Below are 25,387 nucleotides of genomic sequence, written 5' to 3'. Positions count from 1 at the left end.
GTTTTTAGGTTAGTTTGGTGCTGGTTGCAGAGCTACCCAGATCAGCTCGTAATTCGCAGAGGGCGGTCGCAGCGCTACGCTGCCGCAAACATGGTTCTCCAGATTGAAGTATCGTACTGGTAAGATCTTAATGGCGCAGTGTAATATTCTTCCCCCACTCCTCAAGTCATCACTAAGTCCAGGAGTTCTTCATCCCAGCACCGCAGACCCCCAAATCCCAATTCTATCGGCTTTTTTTTCCTGCGTTTCTTATGTCTTTATAGATTTAGAACGCCTCTTTTTATTTCTTGTAAACTCCTGGTCAGTTTGCTGCCAGGTTCCTTCGGCTGGACGCATTCTATTTTAGTGGGGGTATATTTCACTGGTTGTGGTTGAATGAACCTTGGAAAGCTTTGGATAGCTCGGAATCCAATGAACTGCGTTGTTTACGCGAAGAGTGCGTTTGTATTTGAGTTAACATTTGTGATACAGTGCTGTTACACAACGCGCAACACACACAAAATGCTGGAGGAATTCAGCATCTATGGACAAGAGTACAGTCGACGTTTCGGGCCGAGATCCTTCATCAGGACAAGAGGGGGGAAAAAAGATGTGTGTTAGAAGGTGGGGGGAGGAAGGAAGAAACACAAGGCGATAGGTGGAACCGGGAGGGGTGAAGTCAAGAGCCGGGAAGTTGGTGAAAGAGATACAGGGCTGAAGAACGGGAATCTGATAGGAGAGGGTAGAAGACTATGGAAAAAGAGAAGGGGAGGTGTACCAGAGGGAGGTGAGAAGATACGGTGAGAGAGGGAAAAGAGGAATGGTGAAGGTGTGGGGGGGGGGGCATACCGGAAGTTCGAGAAATCGATGTTCATGCCGTCAGGTTGGAGGCTACCCAGACGGAAAGTAGGTTAGGAGACCGCTTCGCTGAACATCTACACTCCGTCCAGTGGCCACCCATTTTAATTCCACTTCCTATTCCCATTCTGACATGCCTGTCCTTTATTGTCGCAATGAGGCCACACCTTGGAGGAGCAACACGTTTTCCTTCTGGTTGGGTTGCTTCCGACCTAATGGCACGATCATCGATTTCTGGACCTTCCGGTGATGCCCCCCCCCCTTAGTTAAATTACTGTTTTCATCAGAATGTTTTCGTCAGAAGTCAACATAAAATGCAAAGCAAGACACACAGAAGGCTGAAGGAACTCAGCAGCTCAAAGCGGTCTCAGCCCGAAACGTCAACTGTTTATTCTCCTTCATAGATGCTGCCTGACGGCTGAGTTCCTCTAGCATTGTGTGTGTGTTGCTCAGGATTTCCAGCATCTGCAGAATCTCTTGTGTTTGTTGTACACATAAAATGCAGCCAGGCTGGATACTTTGTGACAACGCCATATTTCAATTGACGCGGGTCCTTTCTCCCCCCATTACTACCTTTCTCAAGCAAAGGCAGTGACTTCAGAATTGATTTAAGGAGGACAATCTTTCAATAGTTCAAGGCGTTTCTTTGGGAACTGTCTTCTCTTTCTCGGGGAGGTCAATTCTGTTTTGTTGTGTTGAGAGAAGGTTTAAGTAATTATGAACTAATTCGAGTTTCCCAGTGCGGCAGTACAGTATGCCATCAACAAGCGTTACCGAGTTGATCGTAACCTTCACAGCACAACAACAATAACGAAAATAAAGACTCTACATATACAGTAGTTTTAGAGAACTGTATTGAATCGGAACGTATTCTGTGGCCTTCAGTTTCTGCATCATTGCTTGCACGTTTATATTGGGATTTGAAACTTTAAAGAGTTTGCTCATAATATGGGGCACCATGGGCGCGTAGCGGTTAAAGCGACGCTATTACAGCTCAGGGGGCGTCGGAGTTCAATTCCGAGGCCGTCTGTACGTCCTTCCTGAGTCCGCTGGTTTCCTCCCACATTCTAAAGGTAGGTTAATTGGTCACTCTAAATTGTCCAGTGATTAGACTAGGGTTAAATGGATGGGTTGCTGGGCGGCGCTGCCCATTGATCTGGAAGAATCTGTTCCCAGCTGTATTTCTAAAAATAAACTTTGCTTTCACTTTGATGAGTTTATTTCTAACATGGCATGACCGAGTGAAGTGTTGAATGGTCAGTCTCCTATCTATAGCGATACAGCTTGGAATAGGCTCCTCCAGCCCTTTGAGCAATCCCTCGATTTAATCCTAGCCTAATTACGGGACAATTTACAGTGACCAATTAACCTACTGACCGGTACATCTTGGACTGTGGGAGGAGACCCACACGGTCACCAGGAGAACGTACAAACTCCCTGCAGACAGCTGCAGGAATTGAACTCGGGTAGCCTTTACTATAAAGCGCTGTGCTAACCACTACGTTGCCATCCTGCCCTCTGAAGCAACAGTGCTAGGGAACCAAAGATAATTTGATGGTGTGATGCTGTAGTGAAGTGTCAAGTACTAATTTATTAAATGTACTAATCCCCTTTTTCTTTTACCTTTAGTTCTTCCTGAGGTTACCGGAGCCGGGTAAGCAAAAATGGTTGCATTAATATTGTTCTTTTCACTCCAGAGTCTAAACCAGGCAGATATTTAGATGTATATACTATCTGGAGAGGCTAGATAAACTGGGGTTGTTTTCTCTGGAGCGTCATAGGCTGAGGAGAGATCTGATGGGGGTTTATAAGAGGTGTAGGTAGACTAGACAAAGTATCCGTTTCCCAGGGTTGAACTGACAAATACCAGAGGGCATGCATTGAAGGTGAGAGGGTAAAGTTTTTCACTCAGAGAGTGGTGGATGCCTGGAATGTGCTGCCCGGTATGGTGGTAGAGGCAAATACATTAGCGGTTTTTAAGAGACGGGCACATGGATGTGAGGAAGATGGAGGGATATAGACATGGTGTAGGGAGGAGGGAATAGTATTTAGGTGTTTTTGATCTGCTTTTTAGCTGGTTCAGCACAATATTGTGGGCCAAATGGCCTGTTCCTGTACTGTACTCTTCTATGTTATATTTGTTAAAGGTCCTTTGGAAGTCAAAGAATGAGGCAATACAACTTACTGCTTACAGCCATTTCATTAAATATTACAAGAGCGGAAAGCAAATGGGAGGAGCTCAGAGAACAAAGAAAAAGGGAAAAGCAGTCTTGTACCAGACCAGTGATAACAAAATTCCAGTGATAAGAATTAACCAATAAAATGGCCAGGTCGAAGCAGTGCGACACCTGCTACTAGAATTTAAGAAGTTTCTAGAAGTAACTGTACTGTAATTGCCGGAAAATTCACTGAGCAATTGCATATAGGTGACTGTCAGAATTGGGTTTAATACCACCAGCATATGTCATGAAATTTATTGTAATTGTGGCAGCGGTGCAATGCAATACATAATAGTAGTGAGAAGAAAAACTGAATGAAGTAAGTTTATTAAATAGTTAAATAAGTAGTGTAAAAAAAAAAGAAATCAAATAGTGAGGTAGTGCTTATAAAATATATGCATAGCAAAGTTAAATTACAAGAAAAATAATAATTTTAAACCCCAGTCCGACAATGAAATGTTTTGCTAGTGTTCATCATTGTGGTACATTTAGAAATGTGACAATCAATTTGTAGCGTGCTTCTACAGAAGCTATGGCCCAAGGATACCAGGAAGAGCTCTTTGCTGTTATTGCTACAGGGACTTGGCCTGGGGTCCCTTGAGAAGAAGCAGCAGAGAGTCTCATCCAAAGGACAGCATCTCTGAGCAAACAATACTGGCATGCTGGCCTGGATTTTTGTCATTTAATAACCATATAACAATTACAGCACAGAAACAAGCCATCTCAGCCCTTCTAGTCCATGCCGAACTCTTACTTTCACCTAGTCCCACCGACCTGCACTCAGCCCATAACCCTCCATTCCTTTCCTGTCCATAGAGCTATCCAATTTAACTTTAAATGACAACATCGAACCTTCCTCAACCACTTCTGCTGGAAGCTCGTTCCACACAGCTACCACTCTCTGAGTAAAGTTCCCCCTCATGTTACCCCTAAACTTTTGCCCTTTAACTCTCAACTCATGTCCTCTTGTTTGAATCTCCCCAACTCTCAATAGAAAAATCCTATCCACATCAACTCTATCTATCCCTTTCATAATTTTAAATACCTCTATCAAGTCCCCCCTCAATTTTATCCTTCACTATCCTTTTGCTATTAATATAATTGTAGAAACCCTTTGGATTTATTTTCACCTTACTTGCCAAAGCAACCTCATATCTTCTTTTAGCTTTTCTAATTTCTTTCTTAAGATTCTTTTTACATTCTTAATATTCCTCGAACACCTCATTTACTCCAAGCTGCCTATATTTATTGTAGGTCTCTCTCTTTTTCCGAACCAAATTTCCAATATCACTTGAAAACCATGGCTCTCTCAAACTTTTAACCTTTCCTTTCAACCTAACAGGAACATAAAGATTCTGTACCCTCAAAATTTCACCTTTAAATTACCTCCATTTCTCTATTACATCCTTCCCATAAAACAAATTGTCCCAATCCACTCCTTCTAAATCCTTTTGCATCTCCTTAAAGTTAGCCTTCCTCCAATCAAAAATCTCAACCCTGGGTCCAGTCCTATCCTTCTCCATAATTATATTGAATCTAACGGTATTGTGATCACTGGACCCGAAATGCTCCCCAACACATACCTCTGTCACCTGCCCTGTCTCATTCCCTAACAGGAGATCCAACACTGCCCCTTCTCTAGTTGGTACCTCTATGTATTGCTGCAAAAAACCATCTTGCACACATTTTACAAACTCCAAACCATCCAGCTCTTTTACAGAATGGGATTCCCAGTCTATGTGTGGAAAATTAAAATCTCCCACAATCACAACCTTGTGCTTACTACAAATATCAGCTATCTCCTTACAAATTTGCTCCTCCAATTCTCGCTCCCCATCAGGTGGTCTATAATACACCCCTATAAGCATTACTACATCTTTCCCATTCCTCAATTCCACCCAAATAACCTCCCTAGACGAGTCCTCTAATCTATCCTGCCAGAGCACCGCTGTAATATTTTCTCTGACAAGCAACGCAACACCTCCCCCTCTTGCTCCTCCGATTCTATCACACCTGAAGCAACGAAACCCAGGAATATTTAGTTGCCAATCAAACCCCTCCTGCAACCATGTTTCACTAATAGCTACAACATCATATTTCCAGGTATCAATCCATGCTCTAAGCTCATCCACCTTTCTTACAATGCTCCTAGCATTAAAATAGATGCATTTAAGAAACTCTCCACCTCTTACTCTCTGGTCATCCCTAATGGAGCAAACAACTTTGTTATCTTTTTCTTCCTTCTCCCCTACATCTTCGGTCTGAGCGCTCCTGTTCTCTGTCCCCTAACTATCCTCCTTCACATACTGTCTACTAGCTTTCTCTATTTGTGGACTAACCTCCTCTCTCCTAGTCTCTTCAATTTGATTCCCACCCCCAACCATTCTAGTTTAAAGTCTCCTCAGTAGCCTTCGCAAATCTCCCCGCAGGATATTGGTCCCCCTAGGATTCAAGTGCAACCCGTCCTTTTTGTACAGGTCACACCTGCGCCAAAAGAGGTCCCAATAATCCAGAAACTTGAATCCCTGCCCCCTGCGCTAATCCCTCAGTAACACATTTATCCTCCACCTCATTCCATTCCTACTCTCACTGTCGCATGGCACAGGCAGTAATCCCGAGATCACTACCTTTGCGGTCCTTCTTCTCAACTCCCTTCCTCACTCCCTATATTCTCCTTTCAGGACCTCTTCCCTTTTCCTACCTATGTCATTGCTACCCATATGTACCACGACCTCTGGCTCCTCGCCCTCCTACTTCAGAATATCTTGGACGCGATCAGAAACATCCCAGACCCTGGCACCAGGGAGGCAAATTACCATCCGGGTCTCCTGACTGCATCCACAGAATCGCCTATTTGACCCCCTAACTATTGAGTCCCCTATTACTACTGCCCTCCTCTTTCTTTCCCTATCCTTCTGAGCTACAGGGCCGGACTCTGAGCCGGAGGCACGGCCACTGTTGCTTCCCCCAGGTAAGCTGTTCCTCCCAACAGTACTCGAACAGGATTACCTATTGGCAAGGGGCACAGCCACCAGGGTACTCTCTATTACCTGACTCTTCCCCTTCCCCCTCCTAACCGTGACCCACTTGTCTGCCTCCCGTGGCCCCGGTGTGACCACCTACCTGTAACTCCTCTCTATCAACTCCTCACTCTCCTTGACCAGATGAAGGTCATCAAGCTGCAGCTCCAGTCCCCTAACACAGTCCCTTAGGAGCTGCATCTCGGCGCACCTGGCGCAGATGTGTACGTCCGGGAGGCTAGGAGACTCCAGGACCTCCCACATCTGACACCAAGAACAGCAAGCTGCCCTCACACTCATACTTCCCCCCCCCCCCTTTCCTCAAATAACAGGGAAAATTGAAAACCAAACCTACTTTACCTCGCCCGTTTCCACCTCAGCCCGTTGAGCCAAAGCCCTTAAGCCTTCACTCTACTCCCAGCTCACTCCGCAACCCGCAAAACATGCTGCCCGCTGTATACAGCTGTGTTCGTTTTAAATCTTCCGCGCTTCACTGCCCGACGTCACGCGCCTATGCAGTCCCGCCTCTCTTAACTCCGATGATGAGAAGAAAAAAATCAAAATGGCTCCCGCCGCACTCCCGCTCCGATTCTCAGACTTGCTTCTCCGAATCTGGTGGGTCCAGTATTGCATCATTGCAGTTGCCCCTGCAGCATGCAATACAAGTTTGTGGGATGAAGGGCCTGTACTGTGCTGTACTATTCTATGTTCTATCTAAGTGGTTTATGCACATCATGACAATTTAATAGTAGAATATTCTAATACAAGAGTAGGTATTCAGGGATTCATCCCTGTTCCCAACCTACTGATGCATCTATGAAGTTACTAAAACACTCATCAGGAAGGGGGTACAGAAACCTGAAGGCACACACTCAGTGATTCAGGAACACTTCTTTCAATATGTACATTTAATTCAGACAAATGTATACAATATACATCCTGAAGTTCGTTTTCTTTTTCTTTCCCTCTGCCATCTGATTTCTGACTGGCCATTGAAACTTTGAACACTATCTCACTACTTTCCTTAGTTCTGTTTTTGCACTAATTTAGTTTAACAACTTGATTTGTTTTTTTTTTCTTGCCCCTTATGGGTGGTGTGATTGTGTATTTTCCCTACCAGAGGCCTGGGAGCTTCAGGGTTCAGTGCAGTATGCTTGCTGTTCCCAGTGGTGTGTTTTTCTGGACCTGGATCTCAGGTGTTGTTCCCAGGATTTGTTAGAGCTGCTCTCCCAGTCCAGATGTAATAGCCCAAGGTGCTCCTATCACTATCGGGATTACTCTGGCTTTAACTTTCTGTACCCTTTCCATCTTCTCTTTCAAGCCCTGATATTTCTCCAGCTTCTTGTTCTTTCTTCCTGATGTTACTGTCATTTGGGATTGACGTGTCCATTACTACTGCTTTCTTCTTGTTCCTTGTCTGGTTGGTTGGCCAGTAACTGCTTGTCAGTCTGTATTTGGAAGCCCCACAGGATCGTGGCTCTGTCATTCTCCACGACCTTCTCGGGTGTTTCCCATTTCGACTTGGGAGTGTCCAATCCATTGTCAGTGCAGATGTTCCTGTACACGATTCCTACAACTTGGTTGTGCCGTTCAGTGTGTCTGTCCCTGCCTGTATCTTGTACCCTGCTACTATGTGCAAGATGGTTTCAGCTGATCCTTTGCACAGTCTGCATCCTGGGTCTTGTCTGGTGTGATAGACCCCTGCTTTTACTGCTCAGCACCTGTTCTGGTGCAGCCATGAGCAGCACTTCTGCTGTTCCTCAGCCCTGCCATTTCCAGCCACTAGTAGGGTTTTCTTATGTCAGCCGCCTCTGATATCTGGTGGTGGGACATCCCATGCAGTGTATTGTCCTGCCATGGCCTCTGATCCTCTCACAGTTTCACTCACTTCCATTTCCATATCCACTGCCTGCTATCTGAGGTATTCTCCTAGCAGGTCATCCTTGGAGGGGGGGGGGGGCCATTTTCCTGATGTTTTACATTTCTTCCAGGACTGTGGCCTTGACACTTCCAAGTCCTCATCCTCCTTTATTCTGATGGGTGTATAGTCACTCGACATTGGACTTTGGATGAAATCCTCCATTTATTGCTAGTAATTTCCGGGTCTTGATGTCAGCAGCTTCCAGTTCATTCCTCGGCCACTGCACTATTGTGGCTGGGTATCTGATGACTGGTAGGGCGAATGTGTTGATGGCTCTGATCTTGTTCTTCCCATTCAGCTGGCTTTTTAGGACCTGTCTCACTCTTGGGAGGTACTTAGATGTTGCAGCCTTCCTTGTGTCCTCATTGTGGCTTCCATGCGCCTGCTGGATCCCCAGGTATGTATAGATGTCCTGTACATCTGATAATGTGGCCTTCAGGTAACTCGACTCTTTCAGTCCTGATGAGTTTGCCTCTTTTCACTACCATCCAGCTGCACTTTTCCAGTTCAAATGACACCCTGATGTCTCTGCTGTACACCCTTGTCAGGTGGATTAGTGAGTCAATAGCTTTCATTTCTGCATACAACGTGATGTCATCCATATACAGGAGGTGGCTGATGAGGTCATCCCATTCTTGAACCTGTACCCATATCTGCTCTGAGATGATCTGGCTTACGTGCCCATGAAAACCTCCAGGTGAGAGTGACAAGAACAGAAGAGTCATGCAGCCTGGATTAACAAGGTCCACGCCAAAGTTTGGGGAACCAGGACAATCTGGTGAGAAATTGGCCACTGGAGCAACAATAAGTGGATGAGACTAGACATGGGGTTTGTGTGTATGTATGTGTGTATTTTGATAACATATGCTGGTAGTATTAAACTTGATTTTTATTTCCATGTGGTAGTTCCTGTTGGGTGGTGCCTGAAGATAGCCTAATAGAACTTAATGTATGGTATTAAAGGACAAATGTAACTTTTTTTGTATTACGCTGAGATGTAATTGGGTGAAAGGTAATTACTTTTTCTGTTTCTGCTGTTTATGACCCGTCTTTTTTTCTTTCTTTTCTAGTTTAATAGCCTCAAGCAGAAACTTGAAGATGTGTTTCCTAACGAACTAGGCATCGTAAGTGGTTGCTACTATGATGCTTCTTACAGTCAACATCCATGTCATTTGGTGTCCTTGAATTAGGGGAAAAAGTTGTTTGTATAATGTTTTTCCTGGCCAATTCATAAAACGTGCAACAAAGTTCACTTATAATGTTTTTTTTTCTTCTTGCTTTGAGATTTAGCCTAATAGCTAAGCCTCAAAACATAATCAATTCCCAAATGGTTAAGTAAAACCTAATAACAAGATCTAAAATGCCTTAAACCTCGAAATGACACTCTTTTCATTATCTTGGTCCATGGGAAAAACACAAGCTGGACTGGATCGTTCCCGGCTGGGTTGCCTAGGCAAGGGTGTCTAACATTGAAAAACCCAAAACACCCGAAGACCTCAGGGTTGATGATGCGTCCCAGTGCACACCAGGTTAATAAAGCCAAGTAGTGTTGGACCAAATCAAAGTGGCAGCATCAAGTGACACTGAATATTCCATAACGAGATCTAGAAATGAGGGACAACTCTCCCACTGCTCACCTAACCAAAACCTGACTTTACGCCCCTCCCCCTCTTGGTCACCTTGTACTACTTCCTCCCCTCCTCTCACTTCTCTTCCTTTCAGTCCTGATGAAAAGTTTTGGGCCAAAACCTGACTCTTTTCCATGGATGCTGCCGAGTTCCTCCAGCATTTTGTGTTACTTTTTATTTTTCTGTTGTTGCATTAGCCTGAGAGCAGAACCTTCAGATAGTCCCTCAGTACTAAGATGTCACCTGAGATTTTGAACTCGTTTCTGGAGTGGCACCCTACAACCTATTTACCAGGGTGAGAGTATCACTTTATCAGCTGTGAATGAGACGAAGAGAAATTACCGGAGTTCTTGGGAAAGGCTTACTAGGTTAGCACTAGAGCATAGGAGAATGAGGGGAGATCTGATAGAGGGATACAAAATTGAGGGGTAAATACAGGTAGACTTTTTGCACTGAGATTGGGTGAGACTAGAACTACGTAGGTGCAATTATGAAGAAAGACTAGCAGGAGTTTCCTCAGGAGTTTGTGGCAAGTCAGCGCGACATCAAAAACTGACGCATTTCTGCAGACGTGTAGTGGAGAGTATATTGACTGGCTGCATCACAGCCTGGTACGGAAACATCTGAATGGAAAATCTTATGTAACGCTCAGTTATATTGGCTCGTATATGTTGAGGGGAAATCCCGCCCAGCACCTATCTGAACGCTTCTCACGGAGTCGCTGGCTGCACCACTGCCGCCCGAATCAGTCCCAAACATCAATCACCAGCCAGCCCACACAGTACGTTTTACCAAATACACCTTATAGATATTACTAAGTCTATGAAATTAATATAAATTCAATACAGAAAAGGAAGTCATGGAAAAAAAAGGCGCCAGACTTATCAAAGTCGAAGTTCTTCGTGCACAACAGTTGGAGCTCAATAGGTTCCTGACGACCACCCGGATCCTGACTCACGGCTCGGGACCACCCGAAGTGATAGACCGGAGCCTCTCTGCACGTCCACCGTCCTCCCCGTCTCTCCTCCGTCTCCCCGTCTCTCCACTGACTCCCTGTCTCTCCACCATCCTCCTTGTCTCTCCTCCGACTCCCCCCAAAAACTCCCACACGTCCACCGTCCTCCTCGTCTCTCCTCCGACTCCTCCCAAAAACCCCCGCACGTCCACTGTCATATGATACAGCATTATCATCCGAAAAACAAAAAGCGATACGTGACCACCCATTGGCTAATAGCACCCTGCTGTCTGTATTAACCCAAGCAAATGTTCTCAGCATTTAACATAACAATGAAGCATTCCCCAGTATAACATAACAAAGAAGCCATTTTAAATTTAACATACAAAAAAAGACCCCGTACACTTACAAAAAGTAGTGGTTACAGCCCAGTCCATCACGGGTAAAGCCCTCTCCACCGTTGATCACATTTGCATGAAAAGGCTGTCACAGGAAAGTAGCATCCATCATCAGGGATGTGTACCAACCTGGACATGCTCTCTTTTTGCTACTGCCATAAGGAAGGAGGTACAGGAGCTGCAGGATCCAAACCACCAGGTTCAGGAAGTGTTATCACCCCTCCACCCTCAGGCTGTTCAACTAAAGGGGATAACTTCACTCAACTTCACTTGCCCCATCATTGAACTGGACTCACTTTCAAGGACTTCATCTCATGTTCTTGATATTTATTACTTATTATTTCTCTTTGTATTTGCAGTTTGTTGTCTTCTGCACTCTGGTTGAATGCCCTAGTTGGGTGGTCTTTCACTGGTTGTGTTAAAGTTATTCTATAGATTTATTGAGTAAGCCCACAGGAAAATGAATCTTAGGGTTGTAAATGGTGACATGCAGTATATGTATTTCAATAATATAATTTACTTTGAGCTAGAGGTCATGAGTTAAGTGCAAAAGGCAAAATGTTTAGGGGGAGCATGATGGAGAAGTTCATTCATGATAGTGACAGTGTGGAATGAGCTACAGGTAGAAGTGATGGATGTAGGTTGGAGAAGTTTGGATAGGTACATGGATGGAAGGGGTATGGAGGGCAATGGTCCCGGGAGTAGACATGGGCTGAAGGGTCTGGTTCTGCTCCATAGTGCTCTGACTCTAAAGGAAAAGAACCCAATCTTGTAGTTTTGATTTTCTGTAATGTCACAGCTCAGAAATAAACAGTGCACACTAAAGCTTTTTCTGTCAAGGCATATTTGTACTTTACCTTCAGGTGTAGAATGACCATGGAGATTTTGATAGAGCCTGTTATGGGTTAAGTTGTGGGTCACATTACTGAAAAGGTGTGGTGAGAGGAGATGCGTGGATCGAAAATTGTGGTTGAGGAAAGATCGTAAAGTTCAATGTTTTTTATCTGCGTGTATATATGTATATTGAATAGTTTAATAAGTAGTGCAAAAACAGAAATAAAGTAAGTAGGGAGCTAGTGTTCATGGGTTCAATGTCCATTCAGAAATTGGATGGCACAGGGGACAAGGTTGTTCCTGAATTGTTGAGCATGTGCCTTCAGGCTTCAGATATTCACAGTAGAACAAAGAAATGCAATAGAATCAATGGGAAAAACTATGCACAAAAGCTGACAGTTCAAATAGGGAAAAAACTAATCATAAGTAAGTAAATAAATAATATTGAGAAGATGAGTTGTAGAGTCCTTGATAGTGAGTCTGGATAGTTGTGGAATCAGTTTAGTGTTGTGGTGAGTGAAGTTATCCACACTGGTTCAGGAGGCTGATGGTTGTAGGGTAATAACTGTTCCTGAACCTGGTGGTAATATAATAATTCAGTGACAAAGGTCACATGAGAATGCATATGCTTAGATATGAAGGAAAAACCAAGATTCTGGAGCAGTTCAAGCAGTATCTGCGGAGGTTAAGATACCCCATGTTCACTCTCTATTCCTCTCATAATCATGTAAACCTCTATCAGATCTCCCCTCAGCCCCCACTGCTCCAGAGAAAACAACCCAAGTTTATCCAGCATCTCATGATAGGCAGCATCCTGGTGAATCTCTTCTGCACCCTCTCCAAAGCCTCCACATCCTTCCTATGGTGGGATGACCAAATAATTGTAGGATTTAAGGGGAGATGATTTTGTCATGAAGGATATCAATGGTTTGGAATTAACCATCTGAGAAAATTGAGACAACCTCTTGTAGGCATTAAAATGAGCGTGTATTTGTACTGTCTTCTGAAGAACTGGAAGATTGGATTGGGCTGTTTGACCAGAAGAGAGGCAGTGGACTGAATATTAATAGCCTATTGTAAATTTTCTAAGCTTATTGGGTAATGTGTCACAGTTGCGTAGGGCTTAGCATGATGATATTACAGCTTGGGGCATCAGAGTTCACTTCTGGCGTCATCCGTGAGGAGTCTGAACGTCCTCCCTCCCTGTGGAATGCTCCAGGTGCTCTGGTTTCTTCCCACAGTCCAAAGACGTACCGGGTAGATTAATTGGTCATTGTAAATTGTCCATGATTAGATTAGGGTTAAATCAGGGGCTGCCGGGCGGTGCTGCTCAAAGGATCAATTCCATTTCCAGACAAGCACCGTCTATGTCAGTGAGGCTTGATGCTTCGTCCTCTCACATACAAGTCAATAATCCTATATAGAATATCAGTAAAAAAAATACAATGAGGCAGAATGTGCATGTATGTAGTCCAGCACCCCCTCCCCACCCCCAAACGTCCGCTAGGCAGTACTGTGGCTTAGAGGCCTTGCAGGCACATAGAGTATTATAAAACACAACCAGACAAATGTGTATGTATCCTGTGCTATACCTTAATTAATAAATAAATAAATCCATAAGTTTCTGCTGACCGACTGGCAGGTTCCTTTTTGTTCTACGACACATTAATTTACCTTTTTTTTCTTCTTCAGTTCGGGACACCAGTTTCTGGAAACACTGGCTGCTTTGAGGTTACAATAAAGAAGTCGGGCAAACTTCTTCATTCTAAGCTGGTTAGTAATGACTGTGCTGTAACCTGTCTCTGTGGGTGGCTGGTGGACAGATTTACCATGCTGACTTTCCAAACGACTGATTTCAAGCTTGGTGTTGTATTTAACTTTGCATCTGGAACAAACTTAGACACTGTGTGCTCCACATATGTGGCAATGCTTCAGTAGTCTGCCTGGTTACCTTGCTTGATACAAGAACGTGACAACGAATGGCCCTAGAAATTATATTCCAACATGTCTGCCTATCTTGGTTAGAACTGCAATTGTTATTCCATTCCAGACATGGATCAAGCCATGCCTTGTTGACTTCAAAGGGTAATTTGGTTTGGAGTGGGTTACCTGGAAAAGGAGTAAATGTTTTGCCAAGTTTGATCACGTTTTAAGCAAACCTTTTTTCTTGATTTTACACTCGGAGGAGAAAGGGATTTCCATACTGCACAAAATTCAGCCAGTGAAGATGAACACTTCCCATCTCTTCTCACCTGTTTATCACCTCCCCCGCTGACCCTCCTCTTTCCTTCTCTCCCATCAAGATTGCTTCTTCTCCAGCCTTTTACCTTTCCCACTTTTCATCTCCCAGCTTCTTACTTCATCCCTCCCCCTCCCACCCCTCCAGTGAAGACAAATGCATTCCACCTCACCTCCTGATGCCCCTCCTCCTTCCCTTTCTCTCACAGTCCACTCTCCCATCAGATTACTGCTTTCCCAGCCTTTTACCTTTTCCACCTATTGCTTCTTGGCTTCTCATTTCACCCCCCCTCCCTCCCCCATCCACCTGGCTTCACCTATCACCTAGCTTGTGTATCTTCCCCCCCACCCCACCCATCCACCTGTTTACTCTGGCTTCTTCCCCCTTCCTTTCCAGTCCTGAAGACTGGTCTCAGCCCGAAATGTTGACTGTTTATATGTTTCCATAGATGCCGCCTGATCTTGCTGAGTTTCTCCAGCACTTTGTGTTTCTCCACACTCTAGTAAATGTGAGAAGAACATGGCTCCCGTAACGTGTTGCTGGCATTTCCTTATACTCTTTTTGAGTGCTATTTCTTCAAATTTAGTGTGGTGCTAGAATTTCTGACATGCAATCAAATATACATTAGATACAAGCTTCTTTCCTCAGTATTACCTCCACAGATGCTAGCTGACCTACTTTATTTTCAGCTTTTTGTCTTTGAACAATGGTATATCCCCACTGAAGTAAATGGATTTCAAGGTCGTTTCTGAAGGCTGACAATTGCCTAGTATGTGTTACTACCCAGATCCACATTGAAAATGAAATGACCTTTAATGCTATTTTTAAGATGTTTCTTTAACCAGTGAAACTGCAACTACCAGAAAAACATGACCATGCCTTCATTTATTCTCAAACAGGGTGGTGAGGGCCATGTTGAAGAAATACATCTTAAGAAGATAATCAAAGGAATCGAAGCAGCCCTTGGAAAGTAACAATATGATTCTCAAGCAATTCTCAAGGTGAGATGCTGACCTAATGTGAAACCTGTAGGTTTGGTAACCAGTCTGCAGGGAGTTGACTACAGTGTCTAACTCTGAAACTATATTCACTTGAGATGCAAGATTCTGTTTCTGGTTTATTGAATAGACCTAGCACTTCCTTGGTCCCTAAACTTTAATTCCATCCAATCTTCAAAGTTCAAGGTCACCATATACAACCCTGAGATTCATTTTCCTGTGGGTATACTCAGCAAATCTATAACAGGATAACTATAACTGCAACCAGAGTGCAGAAGACAACAAACTATGCAAATATAAATACATAATGAGAACTTGAAATAATGAAGTAGTCCTTAAACTGAGATTATTGGTTGTGGGAACATCTCAATGGATGGGCAAGTGAGTGTAGTTATCTGCTTTTGTTCAAGAGCCTGATGGTTGAGGGTTAGTAACTGTTATTGAACCTGGTGGTGAGTTCTGAGGATCTTGTACCTTCCATCTGATGGCAGCAGGGAATAAAGAGCATGACCTGGGTGGGGGTCTCTGATGGATGCTGTTTTCCTACAACAGTGTTTCATGTAGATGTACTCAATGGTTGGGAGGCCTTTACCTGCGATGTACTGGACTGAAACCGCTACTTTTAGTCTGATTTTCTGTTCAAAGGCTTTGGTGTTTCCAATCAACCCAATCCCCATGGCATAAAGGTTAGCACCCCGAAGATAGAGGGTTCACAAAGTATAAAACATGCTGATGGACTGATGGCCTTGAATAAGTGGAATGTGGAAAGCCTGGAATTGATCTACAAGATTGAGGGCCATGGATAGGATAGTCAATGTCTTTTTATTTCTCCAAGATCAGTGAGCATGAAATTGGAGGGCATATAAGCACCCATCAACAATAATTCCTTTTTATTGTCACACATCCTCTAACCCAGGGTTCCCAACCTAGGGTCCACAGACCCCTTGGTTAATGGTAGGGGTCCTGGCATATATTTGGAAAAAAAGGTGGGGAACCCCTGCCCAATCCCTTAGATTCTATCACTTGCTACATGCTAGAGGAAGTTTATGGTACCAGTTGAATTACCAACCTAGAATAATTGGCACTTTCATATTTTTTTTAAAAAAAATCTCACATTCACAAGGACAATGCATAAACTTCACGTCTAGTATCATTGGTCAGGATTAAGAGAGAGCAGATCCTATCACTGCCCCTCTCCACTCTTCATTGCTGGGTCAAAAGGAGTGTCACATCTATGAACTGGACCAGAGGTTTTGTTGAACTGGTGATTCTTGCTTAGAAGAAGCCAAGACCTTCCTGACTATTACCTATCCTTCCTTTTCTATCTTTAAACCATGTGGTTTTCTCTTTCAATATTTTATTAATATTATATAAATTGCATAAATATACAAAATTCATAAGGATACAAATAATAAATGCATTACATTTAAATCACAGTAATATGATCACAGTATCCCATAGTCCAGATCAATCATGTAGAAACAAAACTGAATTATGAAATGAAATAATATAAGATCATTGTATTTTATTTAAAAAAAATCTACCCCCACTACCAAAATGAGCTGGTTGGTGAAAAAAAAGAAATACCTTACCATATAATAATATTATAATAATAATGGCTCAGGTCCATACTTTAATAACAGTTCAAAGATTATGAAAATAACTCAAAGGGTCCCCATAACATTAGAAAATCATGTTTAGAATCAGAAATCGAACAATGAATCTTCTCTAGATCAAGGCACAACATAACATCAGATCGCCATTGAACATGAGTGGGCGGGGCAGCCTCCTTCCACTTGAGCAAGGTCGCCCTCCTGGCCATAAGAGACATAAAGGCCAATATAGGCAAATTAGATGGCTTCAGTTTTGTTGCGCTACCCTCGACAATACCAAACATGGCAGTCAAGGATTGGGCTTAAAACTAATATTGAAGAGTTCTGAGAAAGTTTGAAATACATCTTTCCAAAATTTTTCAAGGCTCGGACATGTCCAAAACACATGAATTAGTGTGGCCACTCCATTACTAAGTCTATCACAGTAAGGGGAAATATCTGCGTAGAAACGGGAAAGTTTATCTTTAGCATATGAACTCTATGTACCACTTTGAATTGTAATAAAGAATGATGAGCACATAATGATGAAAAATTAATCAATTTTAAAATAATCTTCCAGCTCTCTACAGATATGAAAATCTATAAATCCTTTTCCCAGTCTCCTTTTTGTCTAAAGAGGCCTTTTTCCAGTCCCAGCAGCAGACCATAAATGTAAGATATTGAACTGTTGTCAAAGGATTTCAAATTAAAAATTGTATCTATTATATTCTTATCTGGACTCATAGGAAATGTTTGTAATTGAGATCTTAAAAAATCTCTAATCTGTAAAAATCAAAAAAATTAAAAAGATGGGGTTTGAGAGGGAGAATCTTAATAAACCAAAATGTTTTCTAAACTGTAACCAAATCCTCGAAGTATGTTTGACCAGCACATTGTCAGTTAGTTTATCTAAAGATAAAGGAAGTGTGGATCCAAGTAAAGAAATAATGGAAAATTTCGTAATAGAGTTGACTTCTAAAGAAACCCATATAGGGCAATTCTCACGGTTAATGTAATATATCCAGAATGTAATATTTCGTATATTAACTGCCCAATAGTATAACCTAAAATTGGGTAAGGCAAAGCCTCTATTCTGTTTGGTTTTTTTGAAGGTGAACTTTAATTATATGAGGTTTTTTATTCTTCCATGTATAAGAAGGAAAAATTGAATCCAAAGAGTCAAAAAAGATTTAGGAATAAAAACAGGCACAGCTTGAAAGAGATATATAAATTTAGATAAGATATTCATTTTAATAGAATTAATTCGGCCAATCAGTGATAAAGAGAGAGACAGCCAACTAGAAAGTGTATTTTTTGATATAATTCAATAAAGTTAAAAAAATTTTCCTTAAATAAATCTTAATAATTCTTAGTAATTGTTACTCTTAAATACGTAAACTGTTTTCTCAAAATTTTAAAAGGAAGGTTAACATCAGTTGGTATTAAATTGTTTAAAGGAAACAGTTCACTTTTATGTAAATTTAATTTATATCCTGAGAACTGACTAAAATTAGTCATTAAACGGGGCGCAAATGGTAAAAAGGTTGTAACATTAGATATAAAAAGCAATAAGTCATCTGCATAAAATGAAACTTTATGGATAGTACCGCTCCTTAAAATACCAGTACAGTAATCTCTTTAGACTCTCGAAAAGCAATTGCTAAGGGTTCTAATACCAAATCAAAAAGCAGAGGGCTCAAAGGACAACCTTGTCTAGTTCCACGTTGGAGTTTAGAGGGTTTAGAATTCTAAAGATTTGTAAGAACCTGAGCGGAGGGAGATAAAAAAGGAATTTAATCCTATGAATAAAATTGGGTCCAAAATTAAATTTTTCTAAGGATGTAAATAGATAATTCCATTCAACTCTGTCAAAGACCTTCTCCACATCCAAAGATATCACACATTCCGATATTTCCTTAGATGGAGAATGCATAACATTTAACAAACACCTTATATTAAAATCGGAATATCAATTTTTTTTTAGAAAATAAATCCTGTCTGATAATCTGAAACTATAGAAGATATAATATTTTCAAGTCTGCGAGCCAACACTTTAGATAAAATTTTAGTATCAAAATTGAGTAAAGAGATAGGTCTATATGAAGAATATTCGGTAGGATTCTTATTCTTTTTGAGAATAAACGAAATGGAAGCTTCGTAAAAAGACTGCGGTAGTCTTCCTACCTTAAAGGAATCTGTAAGGGTAGAACATAAGTGTAGTATAAGCAAGAAGGAAAAAGCCTTATAAACTCTCCAGAGAATCCATTGGGTTTTGCAAAGAATTGAGCATTTATAAAGTTGAGGGATAAAACAAGGGCTTGTCCTGTCAATTGCATTCATCATATTCTTGAACTAAAGCCAGGGGGTTAATGGTAGGGTTCCATGGCATCAAGTTTGGGAACCCCTCAACTAGAGTATCTCAATGGTTCAATTTAATATCAATGAATGTATACGACCTAAAATGCTTACTCTTCACAGACATCCATGAAACAGGATGAATGATAGAAAACAAACTCCGAAGTCCCCCCTCCCATGTGCAGATAGCAACAGGAACATCAACCCTTCCCCTCTTGATCCAGCAAAAGCATCAACCTTCCACCAGCCACTATGCAAGCAATAGCAAGCCCCCCCCCACCAGAAACCATAATCTAGAGTCTATGCTTAAAGAAAAATTCCTGAAATGAATAAACCATTTCTTGCGGATGAACTGGAGCAAGTTGCCTGGGTCTTCAAAAACCTCTGGTGCCTGAAACTGACTCCTAAACTAATATACAGCTACATTATTTATGGTTGCTTAAAGTCTTACGAAATGTAATATTCATAAGTACATCATTGATGGGACAATCAATAATGGATACTGCAGCCTGTAGATCTTAAGCTGATCCTATTTAAGGTTGTTCTCAAACAAATCTCCATTACCATTTGTGCAGTTTTCTATAATTGCCTGGAGTAGGGGTTCCCAACCTTGGGTCCACGGATCCCTTGTTTAATGGTATTGGACCATGGCATTAAAAAGGTTGGGAACCCACTGGGTTAGAGAAACAATGTCCATCTAGTCCATGCTGATCTTCATAAAGAACAATTCCCCAATGCCAGTGATGGGGTGTGACAAGCAAATATTCAGCAAGTAAGTGCTGTTTTCTCTTCTGCCCCCACTCCCACCCCCATTCGACCGATTTCAACCAATCGGAGAAAACTGATGCTATTCAAATCGTGTTGTGGAGCACTTCTCAATTTGGAAAATATCCATATTAAATTTCAAGTTCAAAGTTCATTTTATTTTACAATACAACTCTGATTCGCCCTTTCTAGATGGCCATGAAATACAAAGGAAAACCACGGGATGAAAGACATCAAACCCCCCCCCAAAGAAAGGAAAAAGAAACAAAACTTGCAAACACCAAGCCCCCCGCAACCCCTCCCTCGCACAAAAAAACTAAGATTGCCCACATAGAAAATGGCAGCTGGAACATCAAAAACCCCAAACCCCAACCCTCTCCCTTGCAAAAGAAAAGCAGCAATAACATTAAACCCCCAACCCCCTCTTTCACACACAAAAACAGATCGGCCATATAGAAAAACACCAACAAGAACATCAGACACTAAATCCCCAAACCTTCCCTCACACAAAAAGTAACATATTGCTCACCCACCAACTGGCAACAAGAAAAAACAGTAAACTGATGTGGACCAAAGTAAACAACAGTCCAATAATCACATAAATCTCAGAATTTAGAAGACATCCTCCTGGTAGCATGGAGGAGAGTGCCCACACAAACTCAGTCCTTCTGTGAAGAGTGACAGCCATGCCAGGTCTGAACACTGCCAACCTGGCTACTGACTGCTGCAACCCCATGGCCTCCGTAGAGAGTGACTGCTGACCTCCTCTGCCTTTGCATTGATGCTTCCAAATGGAGTCTATCATGTGCCCCCCCCAACTCCACCTGGGCTCTGATCTTCTCCACGAGGCAGCTCATGCTCTCAGTCTTCTCCAGGGACAGCAGCGCTAGATCATTCGACCAAATTCCAAACTGCACGTCGCAGGCTCCAACGATTTCCAAGAAGCAATCAAGACAAAAAGAACAAGCAGAAAATGTAGAGAAAGTGAAATAATTAAAGAGATTGGCTATCTGGCAGGTGTTGCCCAAAGCGCCAGCAAACAGTGGTTCCACCTTCAGTTTGTGTTTATTGCAAGATCTGCAATACACGTAACTTGAAATTTTAAAACGCAAACACGAGGAAATCTGCAGATGCTGGTAATTCAAGCAACTGTACCTCTTCCTAGAGATACTGCCTGGCCTGCTGCATTCACCAGCAACTTTGATGTGTGTAATTTGAAATTTTAATGTGTGGATGCCTCGGGCAGAATCATTTACTGCCTATCATGGAACCCAGCAAAAGTGTAAGAGGCAACTGATTCAAAAAAAAACTATTTTGTAACCCCTTGCATATTCTTCTAGTTCCTGAAAGGATGGAGTATCCCTTTTTAAAATCTATATTTTCACATTTCCTTAGAGGACCTGAATGTGACATTGTGACTAGTCGGTAGGCAGAATTTACAGGTGACTGACATTGTGTGATGTTCAATTGCTCCAGACAATATTGTAGCGAATAAGTAATCTGTTTTTTTTTTGTCCATTCCAGTTAAACATGCATTTAATTTGTCTGCTGTGGCTGAACACTTAATGACGGAAACAGCTGCAATGTCTGTGAAGGCACGGCTGTTACCAGATGTCCACGTGAAAGGCTCCAGTGACCAGGTTTTATGGAGTTTTGACTTGAGCGAATTTTCATCAAGCAAGTCCTTTTGTTTTTACTCCTCTTCCTTGTGCCCCCCCCCACCCCCTCCAGGGCTTCTAAGTAACTTCTTCCTACAGTGCTGCATTGCAAGAATGCACAACGCTAACCAATGGAAAGGTTGCATATTTTCTGCAACCTTGTGGTATTTGATTAGGGCTCCCTTCTCCACTATGCAACTGGTCAATGTTTGCACTCTAGATCTATCTACCAGCTGTCCACCTTAAACTATACGGCAGTGTACTCACATTCTGGCAAAGAGGTAATATACAAGATCTGTCCTAACGAATCTAACTTCAGCTTGGTGGTGCATGGCATAGACAAATTAAGAACAGAAATATTTAAGTTAGTAAAACACCAAGCCTGTTGTTTTAAGTGAACCTACCTTGTATTGGCAAAATTAAATGGTATGATTATGTTCCTCCTTAATGATTACATCAGTTTTGACCATCGTAAAATAAAGGAGCTAAATTAGCCCATTTGATGAGATAAGTGAAAACAGTAACATTACTTCCCCTTGTAACAGATGCAGATTGCACACTTGCTTATAAACTATTATTCCAAAAGAAATGCTGCGTATATTGGAAAATTCTTAATGACAAGCTACTAAGCAGGTCTGACATGATGTTTCAGATTGCAGACTTGTTATTTTGAAATTTTAATGGTATTACCTTGCCTCCTGAGTATTTCTGCCATTTGAATTCATCTTATCCTGGGAGATCTTAAATGTATCAATTTTACTGATGTAGTACTGCAATAAAATCAATGACAATCTGCGTGGGACTGTCTTAATTTTAAATACCTCTGTTCTCCAATGCAATTGCAAAGGTGATGCTGGAAGAACTTGGATCACGTAGCATCTGTGGAGCAAAATGAACTGTCAACGTTTCAGGCTGAGACCCTTTCAGGCCCAAAACATTGATTGTTCATCCCTTCTGTAGATGCTTCCTGACCTGCAGAGTTCCACCAGGCCCAAAATATCAACTGTTCATTCCCTTCCTGGCTTGCAGAGTTCCTGCAGCTTTTGCAGAATCTCTTGTGGCTCTCATGGAGCTGTCTGATATAACTTGTGTTTCTTGCAGTGAAGTCACATTTACCACAAGGAACCACTTGTATACCTGTCTATGATGCTACACTCTCAGCCTGCACATCATGTATTCTGCTCTTTGAATAACCTGTACTGTTTAATATTATACTCCACCACTTTGGCAGAAATTCACATGCTCATTTGTGACGGCATAGGAGCGCCATTGGTAGATTATTCTGAATATTCAGAGGGAACCTGTGAGGTAAATTTTCATTCATCCCCATTTTAGAGTTTGGAATTAACAACATTTTGTTCAAACTTGCACTCAGTATTCTTGGCCCACAGTAATGTATCACTGGATTGCGTTAAATAGACCCAAATCAAATACAGGTTGATGGAGGAGCACAGAAGGATCTTGCTGGGCCCTGCAATCTGAATTCCTACCATGAGCTACCTTCCTATAACAACACCACCGCTCCTCCCCAGACAACATTTTTGAGAATGTTGTATACTAATTGTCATATATTTGGTTAAACCTGGCACCTGAAGGATGGTGGCTGCAATCCTAATTCACTTGGCAGCAGAGAAATGTACCTTCTGAAGAAAGTTCACTGCTACAGCGCTGCTTAATAGCCAAGTAGCAAATACTCACCTCCACCAGTCTCACACCCTTGTTGTAGGGTATAAAGGCTTGTGTTTGCTGAAGGCATGGCTTTATACTTTGGCTCTTGGTAGGGTCACCCATGTCGAAGGGTAGAGGCCAGACTGAGAATGGTCCACCAGTCCTCCAGGTTTGGGGGTTCAGCTCAGGGCTATTAACGCTGACGGGTAAAACAAAATTGTTACAGAGACAGCAATGAAGAATCCTACAACTGAGCATCATGAGTCTCGGGAATTGCATGATTGACAGTAGTGAAAACAGAGAAGCTCCGAACACTGCCAGAGTTGGAGGACCTTCATTGCTGCCATAAATGCCAGCAGTGAGTGAATAGTTCACCTAAGGATCAAGGCAACAATGTTTCTTAATTGCACATATGATTTTTTTTTTTGTGTTCTATCGCTGAGCAGCAGTGAACCATCTGATTGGCCTGTCAGAGTTCTCTCTGGGAATTAGTTGACTTGATCAGCATTTCTGATCTGGCTATTGTTTACGATTGCACTTAATTAAAATTAAATTTAAAAAATTAATTCCAAAAGAAGCATGATTGGCACAGAGAATTATTGTACCATGGCTAGCCAGAAAGTCTTGTTTGGAAACTGACCAAGTTGATTTTTAACCTGCATGAATTGTGCATCACAGCTTCTAAATGAAGACTAATGTGCCAATACAACAGTGCAATTGTTAATCCAGAAGCCTCAATTATCAGGAAATTAAAGTTGAAATGCAACCAATGGCAGTTGTGCAGTTTTAGTCAAAGTAAAATGATGGTATATAGGTATTTGCATGAAAATAAATACAACAGCTAATTCAATAAATATTGAATAAAAAAAAGTCAGACCCAGTTATGCTAATTATCAACATACCTGATTGTAAAAAGCCACTTGTATCCTTTCCTAAAGTGTGTTCATGAACATGGCCGTACAGTATACCCTTTGTCCTGCCTGTTAGTGACTCACTAAAATGCTGGACGTGCCTCTGTTGCTCACGTGCTATGAATAAACAAAAATGAGGCTAATCAGCAAAACACCCAACTGCCATCAAAAAAAGCAGCTAAATCCAAGCAAGAGGGAAAATAAAACATTTGACATTTTGAATGGTGGGTCCTTTACTTCAACAATGAGTTTAAAATTCTGCATTGGTATTTCTTTTGAACAATAAACCTATAGATTACTGTCTCTCTTTTGCCTGGTATGCTGCTGGCACTTAGGACAGCAATGAAGGTCTTCCATCTCAAGGCTTCAGATGTAGAAGTACTCTTCATTGCTGTTTCTGTAACAGTTCTGTTTTACCAGTCAGGGTTGTTAGCCCTGAGGTGAACACCCAAACCTGGAGGATGGGTGGTCCATTTTTAGTCCTGCCTCTACCCTTTGACCTGTTTGGTATGGCTGATCTTATCAAGAGCCAAAGCATAAAGTCCTGACTCCAGCCTACATAACTCTCCAGGTCAGTGAGGAGCGCGAGCCCCCAAACCCTATGACAAGGTTGTGGTCCTCTTGGAGGAATAGATTGATGTATGAAGGGGAAAATTACATCCACACTAGACCGGATAACTTTGAAAACGCCAGTTTTGCGTATAAACGATAGACGTCCACACTAGGGGTTTTTGAAAATATCTCCGCCCACATTAAAACGGGTATTTGGGCGAATCTCTTCCCACTGGGCATGCGCAGGACACACAGAAAACATGCGAAGAGGAAACGGTATACTTGGTGCACGTTTGTCCAGTTACAGACATAGTTCCCTCTAAGCCGTGCATGCACGCACACACGTTTTTCAACTAGCACACAAAGGAAATTAATGTGAGCATAAAAGGTTAGTTACCTAAAATAATGTAGTAGTTAATAATTACACTTATTGAAAATAATCTTTTAGCTGTTTCTGTTAACTAGTTAGTCAGTTTTTCAAATACCACAACGCACATGACTAATTTACGTCACCTCATCTATCCTGTTCCGGTTTGTACAGCCGCATCACAGCGGCAGCTATGTTTGGCGGACAGTGTTCATATCATAAAGTTTACACAGATCTGTTTCAAATCCTGTAGATAGCTTACTAAGTTTTTATTGGAAAAAATATTGATTCACTATGTGGAATTCAAAAGAAGTGAAGGGCGTGAAGCACAAAAGAACAGCAAATTTGTTTAAGGTTGAATGGCTTAACAAAATAGTAGAAACTGTTACACCGAAAGCTCATGAGGTCATGAACGTTCAGCTACAAGAAATATTTATGTATGATTCGGAAACTGCAGTCATCTGTTTGTA

The 25,387-nt window shown here is 41.9% G+C and overlaps 2 long non-coding RNA genes across 4 annotated transcripts in view; one reads left to right on the top strand and one right to left on the bottom strand.

Moving 5' to 3' along the window:
• On the top strand, positions 1-22,214 carry LOC140206199 (uncharacterized). Its single transcript, XR_011888089.1, has 6 exons — positions 1-119; positions 2,467-2,491; positions 9,068-9,121; positions 13,505-13,585; positions 14,951-15,052; positions 21,286-22,214. It is a non-coding gene; the product is annotated as an uncharacterized lncRNA (long non-coding RNA).
• The window catches only part of LOC140206200 (uncharacterized), a 26,167-nt gene continuing 20,901 nt past the window's right edge, over positions 20,122-25,387 (bottom strand). Inside the window, exons 2-4 of one of the 3 annotated variants that reach the window (XR_011888091.1) lie at positions 23,990-24,115; positions 23,118-23,286; positions 20,128-20,686 (exon numbers count right to left, since the gene is read on the bottom strand). This is a non-coding gene — a long non-coding RNA (uncharacterized lncRNA). Of the gene's footprint in view, positions 23,287-23,989; positions 24,116-25,387 lie in introns of all 3 variants that reach the window. The other 2 variants (XR_011888092.1, XR_011888090.1) reach the window with 2 other exon arrangements.

The sequence above is a fragment of the Mobula birostris genome, chromosome 12 (genome assembly GCF_030028105.1).
Source record: "Mobula birostris isolate sMobBir1 chromosome 12, sMobBir1.hap1, whole genome shotgun sequence".
Classification (NCBI taxonomy): Eukaryota; Metazoa; Chordata; class Chondrichthyes; order Myliobatiformes; family Myliobatidae; genus Mobula; species Mobula birostris.
The sequence above is the reverse complement of the archived record's forward strand: the minus strand, read 5'-3'. Positions and strand labels throughout refer to the sequence as shown.